General features: G+C 53.8%; 26 non-coding genes across 26 annotated transcripts; 6 read left to right on the forward strand and 20 right to left on the reverse strand.

Moving 5' to 3' along the window:
* Positions 1-253: 253 nt before the first annotated feature.
* Positions 254-325, reverse strand: Trnae-uuc. Its single transcript has one exon. It is a non-coding gene; the product is annotated as a tRNA-Glu (tRNA).
* Positions 326-633: 308 nt separating this feature from the next.
* On the reverse strand, positions 634-706 carry Trnam-cau. Its single transcript has one exon. It is a non-coding gene; the product is annotated as a tRNA-Met (tRNA).
* A 981-nt stretch (positions 707-1,687) lies between these two features.
* Trnag-ucc lies at positions 1,688-1,759 on the forward strand. The gene has a single exon. It is a non-coding gene; the product is annotated as a tRNA-Gly (tRNA).
* A 256-nt stretch (positions 1,760-2,015) lies between these two features.
* Positions 2,016-2,097, reverse strand: Trnas-aga. The gene has a single exon. It is a non-coding gene; the product is annotated as a tRNA-Ser (tRNA).
* A 139-nt stretch (positions 2,098-2,236) lies between these two features.
* Positions 2,237-2,309, reverse strand: Trnak-uuu. Its single transcript has one exon. It is a non-coding gene; the product is annotated as a tRNA-Lys (tRNA).
* A 296-nt stretch (positions 2,310-2,605) lies between these two features.
* On the reverse strand, positions 2,606-2,677 carry Trnae-uuc. Its single transcript has one exon. It is a non-coding gene; the product is annotated as a tRNA-Glu (tRNA).
* Positions 2,678-2,985: 308 nt separating this feature from the next.
* On the reverse strand, positions 2,986-3,058 carry Trnam-cau. Its single transcript has one exon. It is a non-coding gene; the product is annotated as a tRNA-Met (tRNA).
* Positions 3,059-4,040: 982 nt separating this feature from the next.
* On the forward strand, positions 4,041-4,112 carry Trnag-ucc. Its single transcript has one exon. It is a non-coding gene; the product is annotated as a tRNA-Gly (tRNA).
* A 256-nt stretch (positions 4,113-4,368) lies between these two features.
* On the reverse strand, positions 4,369-4,450 carry Trnas-aga. The gene has a single exon. It is a non-coding gene; the product is annotated as a tRNA-Ser (tRNA).
* Positions 4,451-4,589: 139 nt separating this feature from the next.
* Trnak-uuu lies at positions 4,590-4,662 on the reverse strand. The gene has a single exon. It is a non-coding gene; the product is annotated as a tRNA-Lys (tRNA).
* A 296-nt stretch (positions 4,663-4,958) lies between these two features.
* Trnae-uuc lies at positions 4,959-5,030 on the reverse strand. Its single transcript has one exon. It is a non-coding gene; the product is annotated as a tRNA-Glu (tRNA).
* A 308-nt stretch (positions 5,031-5,338) lies between these two features.
* Trnai-uau lies at positions 5,339-5,411 on the reverse strand. Its single transcript has one exon. It is a non-coding gene; the product is annotated as a tRNA-Ile (tRNA).
* Positions 5,412-6,390: 979 nt separating this feature from the next.
* Trnag-ucc lies at positions 6,391-6,462 on the forward strand. The gene has a single exon. It is a non-coding gene; the product is annotated as a tRNA-Gly (tRNA).
* A 256-nt stretch (positions 6,463-6,718) lies between these two features.
* Trnas-aga lies at positions 6,719-6,800 on the reverse strand. Its single transcript has one exon. It is a non-coding gene; the product is annotated as a tRNA-Ser (tRNA).
* A 6,734-nt stretch (positions 6,801-13,534) lies between these two features.
* Positions 13,535-13,606, reverse strand: Trnae-uuc. Its single transcript has one exon. It is a non-coding gene; the product is annotated as a tRNA-Glu (tRNA).
* Positions 13,607-13,914: 308 nt separating this feature from the next.
* On the reverse strand, positions 13,915-13,987 carry Trnat-cgu. The gene has a single exon. It is a non-coding gene; the product is annotated as a tRNA-Thr (tRNA).
* A 981-nt stretch (positions 13,988-14,968) lies between these two features.
* Trnag-ucc lies at positions 14,969-15,040 on the forward strand. Its single transcript has one exon. It is a non-coding gene; the product is annotated as a tRNA-Gly (tRNA).
* Positions 15,041-15,296: 256 nt separating this feature from the next.
* Trnas-aga lies at positions 15,297-15,378 on the reverse strand. Its single transcript has one exon. It is a non-coding gene; the product is annotated as a tRNA-Ser (tRNA).
* Positions 15,379-15,517: 139 nt separating this feature from the next.
* Trnak-uuu lies at positions 15,518-15,590 on the reverse strand. Its single transcript has one exon. It is a non-coding gene; the product is annotated as a tRNA-Lys (tRNA).
* A 5,947-nt stretch (positions 15,591-21,537) lies between these two features.
* Trnam-cau lies at positions 21,538-21,610 on the reverse strand. Its single transcript has one exon. It is a non-coding gene; the product is annotated as a tRNA-Met (tRNA).
* Positions 21,611-22,593: 983 nt separating this feature from the next.
* On the forward strand, positions 22,594-22,665 carry Trnag-ucc. Its single transcript has one exon. It is a non-coding gene; the product is annotated as a tRNA-Gly (tRNA).
* Positions 22,666-22,921: 256 nt separating this feature from the next.
* On the reverse strand, positions 22,922-23,003 carry Trnas-aga. Its single transcript has one exon. It is a non-coding gene; the product is annotated as a tRNA-Ser (tRNA).
* A 139-nt stretch (positions 23,004-23,142) lies between these two features.
* Trnak-uuu lies at positions 23,143-23,215 on the reverse strand. Its single transcript has one exon. It is a non-coding gene; the product is annotated as a tRNA-Lys (tRNA).
* Positions 23,216-23,511: 296 nt separating this feature from the next.
* On the reverse strand, positions 23,512-23,583 carry Trnae-uuc. The gene has a single exon. It is a non-coding gene; the product is annotated as a tRNA-Glu (tRNA).
* Positions 23,584-23,891: 308 nt separating this feature from the next.
* Trnam-cau lies at positions 23,892-23,964 on the reverse strand. Its single transcript has one exon. It is a non-coding gene; the product is annotated as a tRNA-Met (tRNA).
* A 981-nt stretch (positions 23,965-24,945) lies between these two features.
* Trnag-ucc lies at positions 24,946-25,017 on the forward strand. Its single transcript has one exon. It is a non-coding gene; the product is annotated as a tRNA-Gly (tRNA).
* The last annotated feature ends 125 nt before the right edge of the window (positions 25,018-25,142 follow it).

The following is a 25,142-nucleotide window of genomic DNA, read 5'->3' on the forward strand; positions in this document are numbered from 1 at the left end:
CTGGAACGCGTGTGTAGGCGTACTACGGTAATTTCTGGCTTCTGGCGCAACTGGCGACTTCACCGACTTCCCACTGACGCTGGTAGCAGCCCAACAGCGGATCAGAGCCTCTTCTCCCTTTATTCCGGTGCCGACAGTAATTGCATCATGTGCCTGTTTTCCCCGATTACGTTCGGTCGAAGCTTCGCAAGGTGAGCGACAAACGACAGTTCGAAGGCCAAAACGTGGAGCGTTGTGTGCGCAAAAACTTCCGTTCCGGTACCGGAAATCGAACCCGGGCCTCCTGGGTGAAAGCCAGGTATCCTAGCCACTAGACCACACCGGAGTTGCTCGATAAGCGTGAGGTTTTCTCCGTCTCCTCTCGTATTTCGTGCTGAATCTGGACTCAGTGCAGTTCTCCGTTTGCGAGCATATTTGCGCCTACAGACTGGCATGGCGCACAGCTCGAAATTGACTATTCATTATTTTACTCCTAACAAGGGAAGAGAAAGATCAAAGTTGTACGTTGTCATAATTGGAAATAAACATATTGACGCTGGGGCGTAGACTCCTTGTGGATAACGAACGACAATTAAGTTCGTTCCCTAGCAACAGCAACGCCGTTAATTCAGCCATGATGTACAGCAAATTAAATGCCCCGGGTGAGGATCGAACTCACGACCTTAAGATTATGAGACTTACGCGCTACCTACTGCGCTACCGAGGCACGTTGCAAGTAATGTTACAGGAAACTTGGTAAGTCTCTCATATTAGAGATAGACAGTTTGCGCTTTCTCAAGAATCTGTTGTGTTGCTACACGTGCTTTCCCTACTTGCTAGATTAAACTGCTGCCGCAGCTTTTTCAACGGAACGCAGCACTGCCCGAGGTTACAGTACATCGCCCTTGCGGCACCTGAACACAGCGGCCTGTTGGGCCAGGCCGTCGTCAGAGTTCAGAAATAGCACGCGACCGTTCAAGTACGGTCTATTGCGTGCTGCGTGTATGGTTCTTCTCACAGCGAATCTTGCTATGCATTCCTGAGGCTGACGCAGCTCAGGCGAGGAATCGGCGCGGCAGCATTATAGCGAGAACAGCAGAACGATGCATCGGCCGGGATTCGAACCCGTGCCGTCCGCATGCTAAGCGAGCATTCACCAATTTTTTTTTTTTTTTTGTTCTCATTTCTTTCGTTGCATTTGTTGGGGGCGGACGTCCGATGGCGCCCGTTCATGTTCATCGTTGACTCGGTCTTTTATTACAGAGGGCAGATAACTCTCAGACCGAACACGCTGAGCTATCGTGCCGGCAAGCCTTAAGATTATGAGACTTACGCGCTGCCTACTGCACTACTGAGGCACATGCCATTGAACCACCGATGCTCGACAAGCTGCCCGTGCTTCCCGAGTACTTTTCTGCAGGGGAAAGTGGGATTGCCACCCAGCGACGTCGGATACAACCGAAAAAAGTGCTACACACGCGGAGTGCTCCACTACACTGCCTTAAAACGAATGCTCATCTCTATCGTGTGAGTAACCTTGCGGCCGCGGCGACTAGTCTTGCCCAAAGACGCAGCGTGCGTGGAGGCGCTACCCGAATGCGTGTGGATGCACCCTCCTACCTCGTAAAGCGCCTGCAGCTACTATCACCGTGGGCCGCTGCTGGCGGGCAGGAAGCCGACACAGCGGGGCGTTGCGAGCAGCGCCTGTGCGGTGGTGGTGTAATGGTGAGCATAGTTGCCTTCCAAGCAGTGGATCCGGGTTCGATTCCCGGCCACCGCAAGTGGCGCTGGTTTTTTCGTATGAGTATGTGAGCCGCGTGCTGTTAAATGAAGGTTTCTTTCGTCGTAGCTCCACGCAGACCATCCTGTCGTATGTCCCGACTTTGCTCGGCTGACGCGAAAGCTGACGCTTGGAATTCGCCCTTATCAAAAGGACAGGCACTATAAACGGCTGAGAGAGGCGAGGTGTGGAGAGGTACCAAAACGACAGGCAATCTGCGAAATTTTCTGCTCGTTGTTCTTAAAGAAAAAACCGACGCAGTCGGTAGGACTCGAACCTACGCTCCCAGAGGGAATCTGATTTCTAGTCAGACGCCTTAACCACTCGGCCACGACTGCTCGTAACTGAAGTTTCCCTGGAATCGTGAAGAATCCAACCGGTCTGCGCAGACTGTTGACAGGAAACGAACTCCGTGTACTGATTACGGCAGGGTTACCATCGCTACGAGACGAGCCATTACGGAAACGTTAAAATCTTCGCCCGGACAGGGACTTGAACCCTGGACCCTTAGGTTAAAAGCCTAATGCTCTACCGACTAAGCTATCCGCGCTCACGCTCGTTGTGGATGGAGCGGCTGCAAGCAATGTAAATAACTGGAACGCGTGTGTAGGCGTACTACGGTAATTTCTGGCTTCTGGCGCAACTGGCGACTTCACCGACTTCCCACTGACGCTGGTAGCAGCCCAACAGCGGACCAGAGCCTCTTCTCCCTTTATTCCGGTGCCGACAGTAATTGCATCATGTGCCTGTTTTCCCCGATTACGTTCGGTCGAAGCTTCGCAAGGTGGGCGACAAACGACAGTTCGAAGGCCAAAACGTGGAGCGTTGTGTGCGCAAAAACTTCCGTTCCGGTACCGGGAATCGAACCCGGGCCTCCTGGGTGAAAGCCAGGTATCCTAGCCACTAGACCACACCGGAGTTGCTCGATAAGCGTGAGGTTTTCTCCGTCTCCTCTCGTATTTCGTGCTGAATCTGGACTCAGTGCAGTTCTGCGTTTGCGAGCATATTTGCGCCTACAGACTGGCATGGCGCACAGCTCGAAATTGACTATTCATTATTTTACTCCTAACAAGGGAAGAGAAAGATCAAAGTTGTACGTTGTCATAATTGGAAATAAACATATTGACGCTGGGGCGTAGACTCCTTGTGGATAACGAACGACAATTAAGTTCGTTCCCTAGCAACAGCAACGCCGTTAATTCAGCCATGATGTACAGCAAATTAAATGCCCCGGGTGAGGATCGAACTCACGACCTTAAGATTATGAGACTTACGCGCTACCTACTGCGCTACCGAGGCACGTTGCAAGTAATGTTACAGGAAACTTGGTAAGTCTCTCATATTAGAGATAGACAGTTTGCGCTTTCTCAAGAATCTGTTGTGTTGCTACACGTGCTTTCCCTACTTGCTAGATTAAACTGCTGCCGCAGCTTTTTCAACGGAACGCAGCACTGCCCGAGGTTACAGTACATCGCCCTTGCGGCACCTGAACACAGCGGCCTGTTGGGCCAGGCCGTCGTCAGAGTTCAGAAATAGCACGCGACCGTTCAAGTACGGTCTATTGCGTGCTGCGTGTATGGTTCTTCTCACAGCGAATCTTGCTATGCATTCCTGAGGCTGACGCAGCTCAGGCGAGGAATCGGCGCGGCAGCATAATAGCGAGAACAGCAGAACGATGCATCGGCCGGGATTCGAACCCGTGCCGTCCGCATGCTAAGCGAGCATTCACCAATTTTTTTTTTTTTTTTTGTTCTCATTTCATTCGTTGCATTTGTTGGGGGCGGACGTCCGATGGCGCCCGTTCATGTTCATCGTTGACTCGGTCTTTTATTACAGAGGGCAGATAACTCTCAGACCGAACACGCTGAGCTATCGTGCCGGCAAGCCTTAAGATTATGAGACTTACGCGCTGCCTACTGCACTACTGAGGCACATGCCATTGAACCACCGATGCTCGACAAGCTGCCCGTGCTTCCCGAGTACTTTTCTGCAGGGGAAAGTGGGATTGCCACCCAGCGACGTCGGATACAACCGAAAAAAGTGCTACACACGCGGAGTGCTCCACTACACTGCCTTAAAACGAATGCTCATCTCTATCGTGTGAGTAACCTTGCGGCCGCGGCGACTAGTCTTGCCCAAAGACGCAGCGTGCGTGGAGGCGCTACCCGAATGCGTGTGGATGCACCCTCCTACCTCGTAAAGCGCCTGCAGCTACTATCACCGTGGGCCGCTGCTGGCGGGCAGGAAGCCGACACAGCGGGGCGTTGCGAGCAGCGCCTGTGCGGTGGTGGTGTAATGGTGAGCATAGTTGCCTTCCAAGCAGTTGATCCGGGTTCGATTCCCGGCCACCGCAAGTGGCGCTGGTTTTTTCGTATGAGTATGTGAGCCGCGTGCTGTTAAATGAAGGTTTTTTTCGTCGTAGCTCCACGCAGACCATCCTGTCGTATGTCCCGACTTTGCTCGGCTGACGCGAAAGCTGACGCTTGGAATTCGCCCTTATCAAAAGGACAGGCACTATAAACGGCTGAGAGAGGCGAGGTGTGGAGAGGTACCAAAACGACAGGCAATCTGCGAAATTTTCTGCTCGTTGTTCTTAAAGAAAAAACCGACGCAGTCGGTAGGACTCGAACCTACGCTCCCAGAGGGAATCTGATTTCTAGTCAGACGCCTTAACCACTCGGCCACGACTGCTCGTAACTGAAGTTTCCCTGGAATCGTGAAGAATCCAACCGGTCTGCGCAGACTGTTGACAGGAAACGAACTCCGTGTACTGATTACGGCAGGGTTACCATCGCTACGAGACGAGCCATTACGGAAACGTTAAAATCTTCGCCCGGACAGGGACTTGAACCCTGGACCCTTAGGTTAAAAGCCTAATGCTCTACCGACTGAGCTATCCGGGCTCACGCTCGTTGTGGATGGAGCGGCTGCAAGCAATGTAAATAACTGGAACGCGTGTGTAGGCGTACTACGGTAATTTCTGGCTTCTGGCGCAACTGGCGACTTCACCGACTTCCCACTGACGCTGGTAGCAGCCCAACAGCGGACCAGAGCCTCTTCTCCCTTTATTCCGGTGCCGACAGTAATTGCATCATGTGCCTGTTTTCCCCGATTACGTTCGGTCGAAGCTTCGCAAGGTGGGCGACAAACGACAGTTCGAAGGCCAAAACGTGGAGCGTTGTGTGCGCTAAAACTTCCGTTCCGGTACCGGGAATCGAACCCGGGCCTCCTGGGTGAAAGCCAGGTATCCTAGCCACTAGACCACACCGGATTTGCTCGATAAGCGTGAGGTTTTCTCCGTCTCCTCTCGTATTTCGTGCTGAATCTGGACTCAGTGCAGTTCTCCGTTTGCGAGCATATTTGCGCCTACAGACTGGCATGGCGCACAGCTCGAAATTGACTATTCATTATTTTACTCCTAACAAGGGAAGAGAAAGATCAAAGTTGTACGTTGTCATAATTGGAAATAAACATATTGACGCTGGGGCGTAGACTCCTTGTGGATAACGAACGACAATTAAGTTCGTTCCCTAGCAACAGCAACGCCGTTAATTCAGCCATGATGTACAGCAAATTAAATGCCCCGGGTTAGGATCGAACTCACGACCTTAAGATTATAAGACTTACGCGCTACCTACTGCGCTACCGAGGCACGTTGCAAGTAATGTTACAGGAAACTTGGTAAGTCTCTCATATTAGAGATAGACAGTTTGCGCTTTCTCAAGAATCTGTTGTGTTGCTACACGTGCTTTCCCTACTTGCTAGATTAAACTGCTGCCGCAGCTTTTTCAACGGAACGCAGCACTGCCCGAGGTTACAGTACATCGCCCTTGCGGCACCTGAACACAGCGGCCTGTTGGGCCAGGCCGTCGTCAGAGTTCAGAAATAGCACGCGACCGTTCAAGTACGGTCTATTGCGTGCTGCGTGTATGGTTCTTCTCACAGCGAATCTTGCTATGCATTCCTGAGGCTGACGCAGCTCAGGCGAGGAATCGGCGCGGCAGCATTATAGCGAGAACAGCAGAACGATGCATCGGCCGGGATTCGAACCCGTGCCGTCCGCATGCTAAGCGAGCATTCACCAATTTTTTTTTTTTTTGTTCTCATTTCTTTCGTTGCATTTGTTGGGGGCGGACGTCCGATGGCGCCCGTTCATGTTCATCGTTGACTCGGTCTTTTATTACAGAGGGCAGATAACTCTCAGACCGAACACGCTGAGCTATCGTGCCGGCAAGCCTTAAGATTATGAGACTTACGCGCTGCCTACTGCACTACTGAGGCACATGCCATTGAACCACCGATGCTCGACAAGCTGCCCGTGCTTCCCGAGTACTTTTCTGCAGGGGAAAGTGGGATTGCCACCCAGCGACGTCGGATACAACCGAAAAAAGTGCTACACACGCGGAGTGCTCCACTACACTGCCTTAAAACGAATGCTCATCTCTATCGTGTGAGTAACCTTGCGGCCGCGGCGACTAGTCTTGCCCAAAGACGCAGCGTGCGTGGAGGCGCTACCCGAATGCGTGTGGATGCACCCTCCTACCTCGTAAAGCGCCTGCAGCTACTATCACCGTGGGCCGCTGCTGGCGGGCAGGAAGCCGACACAGCGGGGCGTTGCGAGCAGCGCCTGTGCGGTGGTGGTGTAATGGTGAGCATAGTTGCCTTCCAAGCAGTTGATCCGGGTTCGATTCCCGGCCACCGCAAGTGGCGCTGGTTTTTTCGTATGAGTATGTGAGCCGCGTGCTGTTAAATGAAGGTTTTTTTCGTCGTAGCTCCACGCAGACCATCCTGTCGTATGTCCCGACTTTGCTCGGCTGACGCGAAAGCTGACGCTTGGAATTCGCCCTTATCAAAAGGACAGGCACTATAAACGGCTGAGAGAGGCGAGGTGTGGAGAGGTACCAAAACGACAGGCAATCTGCGAAATTTTCTGCTCGTTGTTCTTAAAGAAAAAACCGACGCAGTCGGTAGGACTCGAACCTACGCTCCCAGAGGGAATCTGATTTCTAGTCAGACGCCTTAACCACTCGGCCACGACTGCTCGTAACTGAAGTTTCCCTGGAATCGTGAAGAATCCAACCGGTCTGCGCAGACTGTTGACAGGAAACGAACTCCGTGTACTGATTACGGCAGGGTTACCATCGCTACGAGACGAGCCATTACGGAAACGTTAAAATCTTCGCCCGGACAGGGACTTGAACCCTGGACCCTTAGGTTAAAAGCCTAATGCTCTACCGACTGAGCTGGTGGTGGTTGTTGGATGTTTAAGGGGGACTAAACAGCGAAGGTCATCAGTCCCCCATTCCAAAATCAGGCGAGCCGGAAATCTACGGAGCAGATAAAAACCAAAGGGGAGGAGACGTCCCCCCAGGCGCTAAAAGAACACAAATGCAGCAACGAACACTACAGACAAGAACAGGACAGAGGAACACCAGACAGAAAGAAACAGAAGAAAGGAAGAGGGCCGGAGACTGGTTGACTGACCACGAGATCAAAAAAGGGAAAGAGTCAACCATCTCACGGCCTACCAGAACAGCAACAGACACGAGGACAAAAGACACAGAAAGGGAAAGGCGCAGGACCTCCCTAAATCGAACCATAAAAAGGACTACCACGGATAAAATTTAAAACGTCATCAGCCATGGAGGCATCGTCAGATAAAACCAAAGCCAAAGTGCCCGGGAGATTAAAAGATTGCCGGAGTGTGCGCAGTCGAGGACACTCCAGCAAAATGTGGCCGACCGTCAGCCGGGACCCACACTGACACAAGGGGGGATCCTCCTGACGCAAGAGATGGCCGTGCGTCAGGTACGTATGGCCGATGCGCAGCCGACACAGGACTACCGAGTCCCTGCGAGAAGCCCGCAGGGAGGAACGCCACACATCGGTCGTCTCCTTGACAGCCCGCAGTTTATTCGGGGCTGTCATACCACGCCACTCAGCAGCCCACATCCCAAGTACCTTACGGCGCAACACCAGCTGCTGGTCGCGAGCCGTAAGGCCGATCTCCAAAGCTGGGGCGTCTATCGCCCCTTTGGCCAGCCTGTCTACACGTTCGTTCCCTGGGATGCCAACATGACCGGGCGTCCAAACCAGGACCACTGAACCACCAGAACGGGCAATGGCGGAAACAGCCTCCTGAATGGAGGACACCAGAGGAGAGGAGGGATAGCAGCGGTCGATGGCCTGAAGGCTGCTCAGGGAGTCACTGCAGATGACAACGGACCTACCTGAGCAGAAACGCATGTGCTCAAGAGCGCGCAAGATGGCCACCAGCTCTGCAGTAAAAATACTGCAGCCAGCCGGCAAGGAGCGTTGCTCAACATGGTCAGAGTGAGCAAAGGCGTAGGCAGTGCGACCATCAACCAGGGAACCATCAGTGTAGACAGTCTCACAGTCCGAAAATGAGGCGAGGAGAGCAAGAAAACGGCGACGGAGGGCCACAGGCGGAACCGAGTCCTTGGGTCCCTGTGCCAAGTCCAGACGGACGGACGGCCGGGACAAACACCAGGGAGGCGTAGGTGTATGGACCCGGAAGGGAGGCAGAAGAGGGAATGACCCCAGTTCTGACAGCAGGGACTGGACACGGACAGCTATGGAAAGCCCAGACCTAGGGCGCCGTTCGGGCAGATGGAGGACCATAGCAGGGAAAAGCAGGCGACGATTGGGATGATCTGGCGAGCAATGAACGTGGACAGCATAGTCGACAAGCAGACGATGGCGGCGAATCCGCAGTGGGGGAACCCCGGCCTCCACCAGTAGACTATCCACGGGGCTGGTGCGAAAAGCGCCAGTGGCAAGCCGGACCCCACAGTGGTGTATGGGGTCTAACAACTTCAACACTGAGGGGGACGCAGACCCATAGGCCAGGCTCCCATAATCAAGCCGGGACTGCACAAGGGCTCTGTACAACCGCAGCAGCGTGCGGCGATCTGCACCCCAAGACGTGTGGCTAAGGCAGCGGAGGGCGTTGAGGTGCCGCCAGCATTTTTGCTTCAGCTGAGTAACATGAGGAACCCATGTGAGCCGGGCATCAAACACGAGTCCCAAGAAGCGGCAAGTGTCCACCACGTCAAGCAGGTGGCCGTCGAGGTAAAGTGCAGGATGAGGGTGGACCGTCCGACGCCTGCAGAAGTGCATTACTCGAGTCTTGGCAGCAGAGAACTGAAAGCCATGAGTCAGTGCCCATGATGCTGCCTTGCGAACGGCGACTTGCAGCCTGCGTTCGGCGACTCCCGTAGTCGTGGAGCTAAATGAGATGCAGAAGTCGTCGGCATACAAAGAAGGAGACACCGACGACCCCACTGCTGCTGCCAGACCATTAATGGCCACTAAAAATAAGGAGACGCTCAACACCGAGCCCTGCGGGACCCCATTTTCCTGTATATAAGAGGAACTAGAGGTGGCACCGACTTGCACCCGGAAAGAGCGGCGCAATAAAAAGTTTTGAAGAAAAGCCGGGAGCCGACCACGAAGACCCCACCCATGCAACGTGGCGAGGATGTGATGCCTCCATGTGGTGTCATACGCCTTCCGCAGATCGAAAAATACAGCAACAAGATGCTGACGTCGGGCAAAAGCCGTACGGACAGCAGATTCCAGCCGCACCAAATTGTCCACTGCAGACCGGCCCCGACGGAAGCCACCCTGGGATGGAGCGAGGAGACCGCGCGACTCAAGGACCCAACACAAACGCCGCCCCACCATACGTTCGAGCAATTTGCACAAAACGTTGGTGAGGGTAATGGGACGATAGCTGTCCACTGCCAGTGGGTCCGCACCGGGTTTCAAGATGGGGACAATAACGCCCTCCCGCCATTGCGACGGGAACACGCCTTCGCTCCAAATGCGATTAAATATCGCGAGAATGTGTCTCTGGCAGTCCCTGGAGAGATGCTTCAGCATCTGCGCGTGGATGCAGTCTGGGCCTGGTGCTGTATCAGGGCAATCGGCGAGGGCGGCGAGGAATTCCCTCTCGCTGAAAGGTGCATTGTATGTTTCAGAACGACGCGTGTGGAATGAGAACTGCGTCCGCTCGGCTCGCTCCTTTAGAGAGCGAAAGGCGGGGGGATAGGATGCAGTCGCAGAGCTCTGAGCAAAGTGCGCGGCTAGCCGTTCAGCAATGGCAGCAGCGTCCGTGCAGACAGCGCCGTCGAAGGAGAGCCCAGGGACACCCATAGGGGTCTGGGAGCCATAAATCCGCCGGATCCGGGACCACACGTGCGAGGACGAGACACGGGAGCCCAGGGAGGAGACGTACCTCTCCCAGCACTCCTGCTTACGCCGTGCAATAAGACGACGGGCGAAGGCACGGAGCCTCTTAAAGGCGATGAGGGTCTCCAGAGACGGGTGCCGCCTATGACGCTGGAGAGCCCGCCTACGGTCGCGAATAGCCTCAGCAATCTCCGGCGACCACCAGGGGACAGCCTTCCGCCGAGGGAGGCCAGAGGAACGGGGGATAGCAGCCTCGGCCGCCGAAATGATGGACGTGGTGAAAACACGGACCACCTCGTCAATGTCACCCTGTGGGGGAGACGCAATGGTTACAGCGGAAGTAAAAGCTGGCCAGTCAGCCCTGTGGAGAGCCCAGCGGGGCAAGCGCCCAGAAGAATGACACTGTGGCAGTGACAAATAGATGGGAAAATGGTCACTGCCACACAGGTCAGGATGCACCCTCCAGTGGAGGGATGGGACAAGTCCAGGGCTGCAAATAGAGAGATCGATGGCCGAGAACGAGCCATGGGCCACACTGAAATGCGTGGGAGCACCGGTGTTCAAGAGGCTAAGGTCGAGCTGAGCCAACACATGCTCCACGGCCCGACCGCGATCATCGGAGACAGTCCCACCCCATAGAGGATTGTGGGCGTTGAAATCGCCCAGAAGCAGCAATGGTGGCGGGAGTTGAGCCAGCAGCGCAGCCAAGACATGGCGGGGGAGCTCCCCATCCGGAGGAATGTAAACAGAGCAAACAGTAATAGCCGGCGAGAGCTCAACCCTGGCAGCAACTGCCTCTAAAGGCGTCTGAAGGGGTACTGGCGAGCTACAGACAGAGTGGTGAACAAAGAGGCAAACCCCACCTGACGCTCGTTGACAGGCAGCACGGTTCTTATAGTATCCCCGATAACTGCGAAGGGCGGGGGTCCGCAGTGCAGGAAACCAAGTTTCCTGCAGAGCAATGCAGAGAACAGGGGAATCACTCAGAAGCATCCGGAGCTCTGGCAGGCGGCGGAAATAACCGCCGCAGTTCCATTGGAGAATGGAAGCAGGAAGGGACTGGGAGGGCGTGAATGCGACTAAGAGGCAGACAGCGCTTCAGAGCCAACCGCCGCCACTGGGGGAGAGTCAGCGGAGTCCATAGGAGAGGCCCCCAAGGGTTCCGTGAGGGCGAGATCCGCGGCAGAGGCGAGGATCTCCACCTCATCCCCGGAGCCAGGACTATGTACAGCAGGCGGTGCTGAAACCGCCGGAACGTCCTTCTTCTTGGACACATTCCGTTCCTTCTTCTCGCGTCTGCCCTTAGGGTGAGAGGGCTGGGAGAGCTTCTCTGAAGGAGCGTCAGAGGCTGACGACGACGCAGAAGCCCTACGACCAGCAGGTGGCGGAACCTTCAGCCACTGGCTGACATCTGGCTGGGAAGGAGAAGAAACGGAGGAAGGGAGAGCCCCGAGGGACCCCTTCCGCGAGAGAGGAACCGGCGGAGGCAACGCCGCCGGAGAAGGAGGGGGAGGAATCGAGCCTCCCGGTTGTGGAGCAGATGTCACTCCCGAAGTAAGCTTGGGGGGAGCGACAGAAGAGGGTTTGCCCCCAACTGCTAAGGGGGCAAGAGAGGAAGGCTTGCCCCCAGGCACGAGGGGGGCAGACAGAGATACATGGCCCCGAGGGCCCACTGAAGGCGGCACAGATGAGGCGACAACCGTCGCTCGTGCGGGCGACGATAACGTGGCTGCAGCATAAGATGTTCGAAGGGAAGCAGGATACAACCTTTCATATTTCTGTTTAGCCTCTCGATAAGTAAGCCGGTCCAGGGTCTTAAATTCCATGATCTTCCGCTCCTTATGAAGAACGGGGCAATCCGGCGAGCATGGAGAGTGGTGCTCCCCACAGTTGACACATACAGGCGGGGGCGCACATGGAGAATCGGGATGAGACGGGCGTCCGCAATCTCGACATGTAGCGCTGGATGGGCAACGGGAGGACATATGCCCAAACTTCCAGCACTGGAAGCACCGCATCGGGGGAGGGACGTATGGCTTCACGTCGCAACGGTAAACCATTACCTTGACCTTCTCGGGCAAGACATCACCCTCGAAGGCCAAGATAAAGGCACCGGTGGCCACCCTGTTTGTCTTGGGTCCTCGATGGACACGACGGACAAAATGCACACCACGTCGTTCCAAGTCGGCTCTCAGCTCGTCATCGGATTGCAACAAGAGGTCACGATGGTAAATAATCCCCTGGACCATATTTAAGCTACTGTGGGGAGTGACGGTAACAGGGACGTCACCCAGCTTATCACACAAGAGCAACGCTCGTGACTGGGCTGGGGAGGACGTCTTGAGGAGGATGGACCCATTCCTCATTTTTGACAACCCCGCCACTTCCCCAAACTTATCCTCCAGGTGTTCCACAAAAAACATAGGCTTCGTCGGAAGAAAGGAGTCACCATCAGTCCTGCTGCAGACAAGGTATTGCGGTACGTAAGGCTCCCGCTTGGCACTAGATCGGCGTCCCTCCCATGGCGCAGCCAACGAGGGGAACGTCTGAGGGTCATACTGCGCAGCATCGAAGTCGACTCTACCTCGCTTAGAGACGCTGGTGGCCGTGCGACCACCAGCTTGATGTGATTTATTGCGCTTCATTGCGCCACATCCGCCCAGATGCCACCTACTCCGAACGAGGGCTCTCCCCAAGGGCGCCACCCAGCCAAAGCAACGGGTACCTGGCCGATATCCCGTTGCCCGGAGTCCCCGTGCCCCAGACAAGATGGGCACATACTCCTTGGCATGCATGGGGAGGAAACAGCTCAGGCATCTGTAGTGCGATCCCTGCGTGGTCAGGGGGCTACCACCAAGAGGGTACATGACGACCCCACCACAACGGACTGGCTACCGTGCTGGATTTTAGGTGTTTAAAGGGTCCACAGTTGTCGTAGGCGCTAAGAAGAAGAGTGCGCACAAGGCGAGAAGGAGACCACCCAGAAGATGTTGGGCGTAGTCCCCCCCACACGACAATAGGTAACATGCAAGATGGTGGAGCATGATGGACCAATACAAAAACACCACGTAAGGTGTCCTTCCCCAAATGGCACGCACTGACGACGGAAATTTGGAAGAAAAAAGGAGGTCATACCCAAGAGGGGACCATCACAGAAGGCCGAAACGTTTGAGACTCCTTTTAGTCGCCTCTTACGACAGGCAGGAATACCGCGGGCCTATTCTTACCCCCGAACCCGCAGGGGGACCGACTGAGCTATCCGGGCTCACGCTCGTTGTGGATGGAGCGGCTGCAAGCAATGTAAATAACTGGAACGCGTGTGTAGGCGTACTACGGTAATTTCTGGCCTCTGGCGCAACTGGCGACTTCACCGACTTCCCACTGACGCTGGTAGCAGCCCAACAGCGGACCAGAGCCTCTTCTCCCTTTATTCCGGTGCCGACAGTAATTGCATCATGTGCCTGTTTTCCCCGATTACGTTCGGTCGAAGCTTCGCAAGGTGGGCGACAAACGACAGTTCGAAGGCCAAAACGTGGAGCGTTGTGTGCGCAAAAACTTCCGTTCCGGTACCGGGAATCGAACCCGGGCCTCCTGGGTGAAAGCCAGGTATCCTAGCCACTAGACCACACCGGATTTGCTCGATAAGCGTGAGGTTTTCTCCGTCTCCTTTCGTATTTCGTGCTGAATCTGGACTCAGTGCAGTTCTCCGTTTGCGAGCATATTTGCGCCTACAGACTGGCATGGCGCACAGCTCGAAATTGACTATTCATTATTTTACTCCTAACAAGGGAAGAGAAAGATCAAAGTTGTACGTTGTCATAATTGGAAATAAACATATTGACGCTGGGGCGTAGACTCCTTGTGGATAACGAACGACAATTAAGTTCGTTCCCTAGCAACAGCAACGCCGTTAATTCAGCCATGATGTACAGCAAATTAAATGCCCCGGGTGAGGATCGAACTCACGACCTTAAGATTACGAGACTTCCGCGCTACCTACTGCGCTACCGAGGCACGTTGCAAGTAATGTTACAGGAAACTTGGTAAGTCTCTCATATTAGAGATAGACAGTTTGCGCTTTCTCAAGAATCTGTTGTGTTGCTACACGTGCTTTCCCTACTTGCTAGATTAAACTGCTGCCGCAGCTTTTTCAACGGAACGCAGCACTGCCCGAGGTTACAGTACATCGCCCTTGCGGCACCTGAACACAGCGGCCTGTTGGGCCAGGCCGTCGTCAGAGTTCAGAAATAGCACGCGACCGTTCAAGTACGGTCTATTGCGTGCTGCGTGTATGGTTCTTCTCACAGCGAATCTTGCTATGCATTCCTGAGGCTGACGCAGCTCAGGCGAGGAATCGGCGCGGCAGCATTATAGCGAGAACAGCAGAACGATGCATCGGCCGGGATTCGAACCCGTGCCGTCCGCATGCTAAGCGAGCATTAACCAATTTTTTTTTTTTTTTTGTTCTCATTTCTTTCGTTGCATTTGTTGGGGGCGGACGTCCGATGGCGCCCGTTCATGTTCATCGTTGACTCGGTCTTTTATTACAGAGGGCAGATAACTCTCAGACCGAACACGCTGAGCTATAGTGCCGGCAAGCCTTAAGATTATGAGACTTACGCGCTGCCTACTGCACTACTGAGGCACATGCCATTGAACCACCGATGCTCGACAAGCTGCCCGTGCTTCCCGAGTACTTTTCTGCAGGGGAAAGTGGGATTGCCACCCAGCGACGTCGGATACAACCGAAAAAAGTGCTACACACGCGGAGTGCTCCACTACACTGCCTTAAAACGAATGCTCATCTCTATCGTGTGAGTAACCTTGCGGCCGCGGCGACTAGTCTTGCCCAAAGACGCAGCGTGCGTGGAGGCGCTACCCGAATGCGTGTGGATGCACCCTCCTACCTCGTAAAGCGCCTGCAGCTACTATCACCGTGGGCCGCTGCTGGCGGGCAGGAAGCCGACACAGCGGGGCGTTGCGAGCAGCGCCTGTGCGGTGGTGGTGTAATGGTGAGCATAGTTGCCTTCCAAGCAGTTGATCCGGGTTCGATTCCCGGCCACCGCAAGTGGCGCTGGTTTTTTCGTATGAGTATGTGAGCCGCGTGCTGTTAAATGAAGGTTTTTTTCGTCGTAGCTCCACGCAGACCATCCTGTCGTATGTCCCGACTTTGCTCGGCTGACGCGAAAGCTGACGCTTGGAATTCGCCCTTATCAAAAGGACAGGCACTATAAACGGCTGAGAGAGGCGAGGTGTGGAGAGGTACCAAAACGACAGGCAATCTGCGAAATTTTCTGCTCGTTGTTCTTAAAGAAAAAACCGACGCAGTCGGTAGGACTCGAACCTACGCTCCCAGAGGGAATCTGATTTCTAGTCAGACGCCTTAACCACTCGGCCACGACTGCTCGTAACTGAAGTTTCCCTGGAATCGTGAAGAATCCAACCGGTCTGCGCAGACTGTTGACAGGAAACGAACTCCGTGTACTGATTACGGCAGGGTTACCATCGCTACGAGACGAGCCATTACGGAAACGTTAAAATCTTCGCCCGGACAGGGACTTGAACCCTGGACCCTTAGGTTAAAAGCCTAATGCTCTACCGACTGAGCTATCCGGGCTCACGCTCGTTGTGGATGGAGCGGCTGCAAGCAATGTAAATAACTGGAACGCGTGTGTAGGCGTACTACGGTAATTTCTGGCTTCTGGCGCAACTGGCGACTTCACCGACTTCCCACTGACGCTGGTAGCAGCCCAACAGCGGACCAGAGCCTCTTCTCCCTTTATTCCGGTGCCGACAGTAATTGCATCATGTGCCTGTTTTCCCCGATTACGTTCGGTCGAAGCTTCGCAAGGTGGGCGACAAACGACAGTTCGAAGGCCAAAACGTGGAGCGTTGTGTGCGCAAAAACTTCCGTTCCGGTACCGGGAATCGAACCCGGGCCTCCTGGGTGAAAGCCAGGTATCCTAGCCACTTTTTTTTTTTTTTTGTTTTTTTTTTGTTTTTACCAACTTTCTTTTTAAGAAGCCTTAACCACTTTTTTTTATTTTTTATTTTTATTTTTTTTTTTTATTTTTTTTTTATTTTTATACATTACAACATGAAAATGAAGAAGCCCCTCCTGGGCCAAAATCATATAGTTCCCTTCCGGAACGCATGTCCGCAGGGGACAGTAGGGAGATAGACTTTCCGGCCTTCCGGACTCTAGGCCGTCTTCTCGATGCTAATTTATAACCGGTGAATTCGGAGAAGTTTTTTTTTCTTTTTTTTCTTTTTTTTTTTTTTTTTTTTAATTGATGCATGGATTCTTCGTGTATCGTTACACAATTGTTACCTGTGTAGATACCAGCATCGCCATACAGCGATATATAGACTAACTGCTCATGCCTATCGTCAACGGTTCGCCAGAAAGTCTTCAAACACCTTCATAAGAAAATGGGCATAATGTTTGCGGTATGTCTGTGTTCGCTTCAGTATCCAGTGTTGGGTCTCCAAGAATGATCTGTACTCGCCCACGTCATGCTCCGACGTGCTGAATAGGTAGTACACAGTTATCCCCATTAACCAATGTACTGCGTGTCTCTTCGTTCGCGGGTACGGGTTATCATCAGGGCAGAGTAGGGACATCATTGAAATGGCGTGCGGCGCCGTGCGTTGGATGAAGGCCAATAGGCGACAAAGCAGTTGGCACACGTCCTTTGCAGCCCCGCAAACTAGCCGGTGGAGGTCCGTATCGTGCAGTTGGCACGTCGGGCAAAGCGGCGATGCCGCGAGATGAATCTGGTTCAGACGTGACTGCGTCGGGTATTTACGATTCACGTAATAGTACCATGTGGCCCGCGCCGCCGTCGGTAAGTTAGGGGGGTGGATATTGCACCAGACCGCAGTCCAGTCGTACCGAGGATATTTGCTTTCGACCACGTGCCGTACACACTGCGGACTGCGGGCAGGTCGTCAATAGGCAGCATCTTCCGCAGGTAACTGTAGTCCAGCAGAAAAGTCCGGCAGTGGCACAAGGCCGTTGGGATGTGGTGAATATCGATCGGCGGGTCCAGGTTGGGGGGCACGATTTCCGTCAGGAGGAAGGAGATCAGACGGTTATGGTCGCGTTTCCAATGCCATAGCGTCAGTCGCACGAACAACGCCAAGGCCTTGACGTAGACATTGATGAGTCCGAGGCCGCCAGCTATCAGCGGGAGAGTGAGCGTCGCGTGACTTACTTTAAAGAGATGTCCGTGGTTCACGTAATGGCCGAAGACTGCCTGGAGTCTGTCCGCTGTCGCCCGCGGCATGGGAAATATTCGCGCTATATATATAATCTTCGACACCAGGTAGGCGTTAACGAATTCGACCTTCTGCAGCGCATCGAGGGACCGTAAGGTGTGTAGTCGGATACTGGCGCGGATATTGTGCAAGAGGCGTTTGTAGTTGAGAGCGATCGTGCGGCGCATGTTCTTAGTGTACGTTACTCCCAAACATTTCATCTCTGTAAGCACCTTAATGCGGGTTTCTGGTTGCGCGGGTAACCCGCGTCCAATGTGCATAATTCCCGATTTCCGCCTGTTGAGCTGTGCACCAGCCGCTTTGCCGTATCTCTCAATCATAGCTATTGCCATATCAACCTCTGCGTTCGAACGTACTAAGATGACGACATCATCCGCGTAAGCCCGGTACACAAATTTATCTTCTCGCATAGTGACGCCCCGTAGCGTTGTGTGGAGTTGAACCAACAGCGGCTCAATCGCGAGGGCAAACAAGCTCATGGAGAGGGGACACCCCTGTCTGACAGAGCAGTGTATCTGTACGGGTCCTGCTAAAAGTCCGTTTACTAAGATCATTGACTCTGATCCATGAAGAAGCCGCAAGACAGACGCAATGAGCCGTTGTGGAACACTCATCGCCGTCATCGTTTCGCGGAGAAAGTCATGGCCGACTGCATCAAAGGCTTTTTCTAAGTCGACAGCAAGCATGGCACCTTGCATTCTACACGCATCTGCGATGGCTATCAAATCACGGTAGTCACACAACGCCATATGAATAGCGCGATTGTCACCGACTCCAGTCTGGTCTTTTCCCGTTAACAGTGTAAGGGCCGGTCGGAAGCGAAGGGCCAGGAGTCGTGCAAAGAGTTTGTAATCACTGTTAAGCAGTGTTATCGGCCGGAATTGATGCACAGAGTATCCGGAAGATGTCTTCGGGACTGGAATGATTAGTCCCTGCGTAAATGCGCGAGGGACTGCCACCTCAGGATTGAGTAGCTCCTGGCACATCTGTCTCAACATCGGCGTGAGGATACTTTGAAATTCTCTATAGAATTCTATAGGCAGTCCATCGGGCCCAGGGGCTTTATTCTTGCGACCCTTGGCCAAAGCCGTCGCCACTTCCTCTTCCGTCACATCTTCCTGCAGTGCATCAACAGTGGCGCGATCGAGTCGGCGCGGCAGGGCCGTGAGTATGTCATTAAGTGCCTCTCGATCTGGCGTCTTCTGCGAGTACAGACTGGCATAGTACTCCACGAACCCTTTTTTGATCTCGGCCTGTGTGGTTAACCGCCGGCCGTCCACCGTCCGAAGTGCCGTGATGAGTTTGCGTGTATACTGCCGCTTTTCCCCTACCACGTGGTGCAATGAGGGTCGTTCGTGCGCGACCTCATATCCCAGTCGTGCTCGAATGACGGTTCCATCCATCTTGTGGCGCATGAGATGCAACAGTTTGGCTTTGACGCGGTTGATTTCCACAAGACTAACCGGTCGTTGTGCGGGACGGTTGTACATGTCACGGAGAACACTAAAGTAAAATTCCACCGTCGCATTGTACCATTGCATCCTCTCGCGGGAGTAGTTCATTAGTGTCCTCCTCAAGGCCGGTTTGGCGCAATGTAGCCACCAGAGGAGCACCGACTGATAGGCGTGTGTGCGACGTAAGCAGTTCGTCCAGGTTTCGGTGACTTGTACACGGCAATCACGATCCTGCAGAACAGCGACATTCAATTTCCACAATCCTCTGCCGCGATAGGTTGCCTGGCGCGCCAGAGTGATGGTGCAGATATACGCCAAATGATCTGAAAAGATCGTCGGCCAGAGTTCCGACTGCTGAAGACTGAGACGAAGCCCGCGCGACGTATATATGCGGTCCAGGCGGCTCGCTGACGTAGCCGTGAAGTACGTGAACCCCGGCGCGTCTCCATGAAGGCAGGTCCATGTGTCCAGCAAGGCCATGTCACGTATAATGGCAGAGAGCTCCGGGCATGTGTTGTAGTTCGGCGTCTGGTCGCGGGGTGACAGCACGCAGTTGAAGTCACCTCCGAAAACGACGTGATCATACCTGCCCGCGAACAGGGGCATTATGTCAGTCCTATAGAATTCCGAGCGGGCGCCTCTATTACTTGAGCCAGATGGAGCGTAGACATTAATGATGCGGACGCCAGCGAGCGAAAGCGCTGTACCTCTCGCCGAAGGTAGAAAAGCGACGTCCGTAACTTCGAGACCCTCTTTGGTTAAAATGGCAGTGCCCAATTCGTGTGCGGTACCAGGATGGACATGAGCGGTATAGGTGCGCAAGGACTGGAGATCCGACTCCCTGACCTCCTGTAACAGGGCGATATCGACTTCCGCCGCTCGTAACATGTCACTGAGAAGCTGCAGTTTACGAGCACTGCTGATTTTATTAATGTTGATTGTCGCTATGCGATACGCCTGTTGAGGGTTCATTGGACACATCGCCGCGGCACCTTCTGCTTTTAGGTTCGCTGTGCTTTCTCCGAGCCGTCGATCGGCTCACTTGATCCTGGTCGGAATGCGTTACCCATGGCACCATGGGTGTCGTCCACGGCCAGTGGTTTATCCGTCGGTCCGGAATCCTGAGCGTCAATCTCAACATCATCAGCCCAATTTACTTCATTATGCACAGGGGCGGGGCGGAGCAAGTTCGGAAGGTTGGGATCCGGCTCATCACATGGTTCAAGGGGTCGCGTCGTACTCACATCCATAGGGGTCGCACTGCAGGCGTCAACGCCACCGCGACCAGGGGGGCTGGCCTCTCGCTGCGTAGGGGCCTGGTCTGTTGCAGAACACGTCGCCGGAGTGCCGCGCTGCGTTTGCGCAATCCGTGTGGCTTTTTCACGATATGGGCGAGCTGCTTCGCCAGCATCTGGGGGAGCGATACGTTGTTTCTTGCGCTTCTTTTGTTGGTGCCGAGAAGTATGGGCTTCCTCCGCGTCTGAAGGTTGAGACTGTCCCGCACTAGGTGTTTCGGAGTCCGCTCCCGTCTCGGGCGTCACGTCAGAGACCACGTCCATCACTTCCGTCCGCGGAGGGTCCACATGCGCGGAGACATCCGGACTGGGAGCGTCTGAAGCCGGCCGCACAGAGTGGTCGACCACCGGGGCATCCTGCAGCATGGCCTGCTCCTGTGATGCAGCGGGAGGATCGGTAACGGCGGGGAATGGCACCGCAGCTCCTCGCGCAGCCGCGACATACGTAAGTGGCATAGCTTGGGACCGCTGCGGATCGAGGTTCTCGCCCACAGGCAATTGTGCAATTCGTCGTTGTAGACAGTCCGATCGTACGTGACCTTCTTTGCCACAACCAGAGCATGTACGAGGTTGTCCATCATACATGACGATCGCTCTGCAGCCACAAATGTATACGTAGGAGGGGATATGTTTCTGAAGGTCGATTCTCACTTGACGGACACCATTAAGAACAGGGTACGTCTCAAAGCTCAACCACTTCTCCTCTGTGTGGGCGAGGACCGTCCCATAATTTTGCAGGGCCGAAGTTACTTGGTGGGCAGTCACCTCAAATGGTAGTTCAAAGACACGTACCGTTCTGATTCCAATGCCCGCTGGTTCCACAAGGACTGTCCCTACATTGCCATCGGAGTGAAGGAACTTATAAGAGCCTCCCGACGTCCGAATCAGTCGGTCACAGCAATCGTCATTGATAAGTTTCACATACACAACACTTGCCACTATCGAAAGATGAATACCAAATAGTTCGTTTGGATCTAATTTTACTACCTCTCTCAAAAAACGTTCAACTTCAAGCGCTTTGGGTCGGGCAAAGCGGTTCTCAAACGTGAACTTGACTGTCGACTTTCGTATAGTATGAGCCATGTGAACGTTGCCTGTACGATGGGCGCTGCGCCGCTATCACAACACTCACCGCCTCTGCTAAGCTGCTGGTCGCGGCTGGGACGTAAACAGCACGTCCGCGCCGCACGGCTTCTCAAGCCCGACTGCCACTAGACCACACCGGAGTTGCTCGATAAGCGTGAGGTTTTCTCCGTCTCCTCTCGTATTTCGTGCTGAATCTGGACTCAGTGCAGTTCTCCGTTTGCGAGCATATTTGCGCCTACAGACTGGCATGGCGCACAGCTCGAAATTGACTATTCATTATTTTACTCCTAACAAGGGAAGAGAAAGATCAAAGTTGTACGTTGTCATAATTGGAAATAAACATATTGACGCTGGGGCGTAGACTCCTTGTGGATAACGAACGACAATTAAGTTCGTTCCCTAGCAACAGCAACGCCGTTAATTCAGCCATGATGTACAGCAAATTAAATGCCCCGGGTGAGGATCGAACTCACGACCTTAAGATTATGAGACTTACGCGCTACCTACTGCGCTACCGAGGCACGTTGCAAGTAATGTTACAGGAAACTTGGTAAGTCTCTCATATTAGAGATAGACAGTTTGCGCTTTCTCAAGAATCTGTTGTGTTGCTACACGTGCTTTCCCTACTTGCTAGATTAAACTGCTGCCGCAGCTTTTTCAACGGAACGCAGCACTGCCCGAGGTTACAGTACATCGCCCTTGCGGCACCTGAACACAGCGGCCTGTTGGGCCAGGCCGTCGTCAGAGTTCAGAAATAGCACGCGACCGTTCAAGTACGGTCTATTGCGTGCTGCGTGTATGGTTCTTCTCACAGCGAATCTTGCTATGCATTCCTGAGGCTGACGCAGCTCAGGCGAGGAATCGGCGCGGCAGCATTATAGCGAGAACAGCAGAACGATGCATCGGCCGGGATTCGAACCCGTGCCGTCCGCATGCTAAGCGAGCATTCACCAATTTTTTTTTTTTTTTTTTGTTCTCATTTCTTTCGTTGCATTTGTTGGGGGCGGACGTCCGATGGCGCCCGTTCATGTTCATCGTTGACTCGGTCTTTTATTACAGAGGGCAGATAACTCTCAGACCGAACACGCTGAGCTATCGTGCCGGCAAGCCTTAAGATTATGAGACTTGCGCGCTGCCTACTGCACTACTGAGGCACATGCCATTGAACCACCGATGCTCGACAAGCTGCCCGTGCTTCCCGAGTACTTTTCTGCAGGGGAAAGTGGGATTGCCACCCAGCGACGTCGGATACAACCGAAAAAAGTGCTACACACGCGGAGTGCTCCACTACACTGCCTTAAAACGAATGCTCATCTCTATCGTGTGAGTAACCTTGCGGCCGCGGCGACTAGTCTTGCCCAAAGACGCAGCGTGCGTGGAGGCGCTACCCGAATGCGTGTGGATGCACCCTCCTACCTCGTAAAGCGCCTGCAGCTACTATCACCGTGGGCCGCTGCTGGCGGGCAGGAAGCCGACACAGCGGGGCGTTGCGAGCAGCGCCTGTGCGGTGGTGGTGTAATGGTGAGCATAGTTGCCTTCCAAGCAGTTGATCCGGGTTCGATTCCCGGCCACCGCAAGTGGCGCTGGTTTTTTCGTATGAGTATGTGAGCCGCGTGCTGTTAAATGAAGGTTTTTTTCGTCGTAGCTCCACGCAGACCATCCTGTCGTATGTCCCGACTTTGCTCGGCTGACGCGAAAGCTGACGCTTGGAATTCGCCCTTATCAAAAGGACAGGCACTATAAACGGCTGAGAGAGGCGAGGTGTGGAGAGGTACCAAAACGACAGGCAATCTGCGAAATTTTCTGCTCGTTGTTCTTAAAGAAAAAACCGACGCAGTCGGTAGGACTCGAACCTACGCTCCCAGAGGGAATCTGATTTCTAGTCAGACGCCTTAACCACTCGGCCACGACTGCTCGTAACTGAAGTTTCCCTGGAATCCTGAAGAATCCAACCGGTCTGCGCAGACTGTTGACAGGAAACGAACTCCGTGTACTGATTACGGCAGGGTTACCATCGCTAGGAGACGAGCCATTACGGAAACGTTAAAATCTTCGCCCGGACAGGGACTTGAACCCTGGACCCTTAGGTTAAAAGCCTAATGCTCTACCGACTGAGCTATCCGCGCTCACGCTCGTTGTGGATGGAGCGGCTGCAAGCAATGTAAATAACTGGAACGCGTGTGTAGGCGTACTACGGTAATTTCTGGCTTCTGGCGCAACTGGCGACTTCACCGACTTCCCACTGACGCTGGTAGCAGCCCAACAGCGGACCAGAGCCTCTTCTCCCTTTATTCCGGTGCCGACAGTAATTGCATCATGTGCCTGTTTTCCCCGATTACGTTCGGTCGAAGCTTCGCAAGGTGGGCGACAAACGACAGTTCGAAGGCCAAAACGTGGAGCGTTGTGTGCGCAAAAACTTCCGTTCCGGTACCGGGAATCGAACCCGGGCCTCCTGGGTGAAAGCCAGGTATCCTAGCCACTAGACCACACCGGAGTTGCTCGATAAGCGTGAGGTTTTCTCCGTCTCCTCTCGTATTTCGTGCTGAATCTGGACTCAGTGCAGTTCTCCGTTTGCGAGCATATTTGCGCCTACAGACTGGCATGGCGCACAGCTCGAAATTGACTATTCATTATTTTACTCCTAACAAGGGAAGAGAAAGATCAAAGTTGTACGTTGTCATAATTGGAAATAAACATATTGACGCTGGGGCGTAGACTCCTTGTGGATAACGAACGACAATTAAGTTCGTTCCCTAGCAACAGCAACGCCGTTAATTTAGCCATGATGTACAGCAAATTAAATGCCCCGGGTGAGGATCGAACTCACGACCTTAAGATTATGAGACTTACGCGCTACCTACTGCGCTACCGAGGCACGTTGCAAGTAATGTTACAGGAAACTTGGTAAGTCTCTCATATTAGAGATAGACAGTTTGCGCTTTCTCAAGAATCTGTTGTGTTGCTACACGTGCTTTCCCTACTTGCTCGATTAAACTGCTGCCGCAGCTTTTTCAACGGTACGCAGCACTGCCCGAGGTTACAGTACATCGCCCTTGCGGCACCTGAACACAGCGGCCTGTTGGGCCAGGCCGTCGTCAGAGTTCAGAAATAGCACGCGACCGTTCAAGTACGGTCTATTGCGTGCTGCGTGTATGGTTCTTCTCACAGCGAATCTTGCTATGCATTCCTGAGGCTGACGCAGCTCAGGCGAGGAATCGGCGCGGCAGCATTATAGCGAGAACAGCAGAACGATGCATCGGCCGGGATTCGAACCCGTGCCGTCCGCATGCTAAGCGAGCATTCACCAATTTTTTTTTTTTTTTTGTTCTCATTTCTTTCGTTGCATTTGTTGGGGGCGGACGTCCGATGGCGCCCGTTCATGTTCATCGTTGACTCGGTCTTTTATTACAGAGGGCAGATAACTCTCAGACCGAACACGCTGAGCTATCGTGCCGGCAAGCCTTAAGATTATGAGACTTACGCGCTGCCTACTGCACTACTGAGGCACATGCCATTGAACCACCGATGCTCGACAAGCTGCCCGTGCTTCCCGAGTACTTTTCTGCAGGGGAAAGTGGGATTGCCACCCAGCGACGTCGGATACAACCGAAAAAAGTGCTACACACGCGGAGTGCTCCACTACACTGCCTTAAAACGAATGCTCATCTCTATCGTGTGAGTAACCTTGCGGCCGCGGCGACTAGTCTTGCCCAAAGACGCAGCGTGCGTGGAGGCGCTACCCGAATGCGTGTGGATGCACCCTCCTACCTCGTAAAGCGCCTGCAGCTACTATCACCGTGGGCCGCTGCTGGCGGGCAGGAAGCCGACACAGCGGGGCGTTGCGAGCAGCGCCTGTGCGGTGGTGGTGTAATGGTGAGCATAGTTGCCTTCCAAGCAGTTGATCCGGGTTCGATTCCCGGCCACCGCAAGTGGCGCTGGTTTTTTCGTATGAGTATGTGAGCCGCGTGCTGTTAAATGAAGGTTTTTTTCGTCGTAGCTCCACGCAGACCATCCTGTCGTATGTCCCGACTTTGCTCGGCTGACGCGAAAGCT

Source organism: Schistocerca americana, unplaced genomic scaffold, assembly GCF_021461395.2.
Source record: "Schistocerca americana isolate TAMUIC-IGC-003095 unplaced genomic scaffold, iqSchAmer2.1 HiC_scaffold_271, whole genome shotgun sequence".
In the NCBI taxonomy this organism is placed as follows: domain Eukaryota; kingdom Metazoa; phylum Arthropoda; class Insecta; order Orthoptera; family Acrididae; genus Schistocerca; species Schistocerca americana.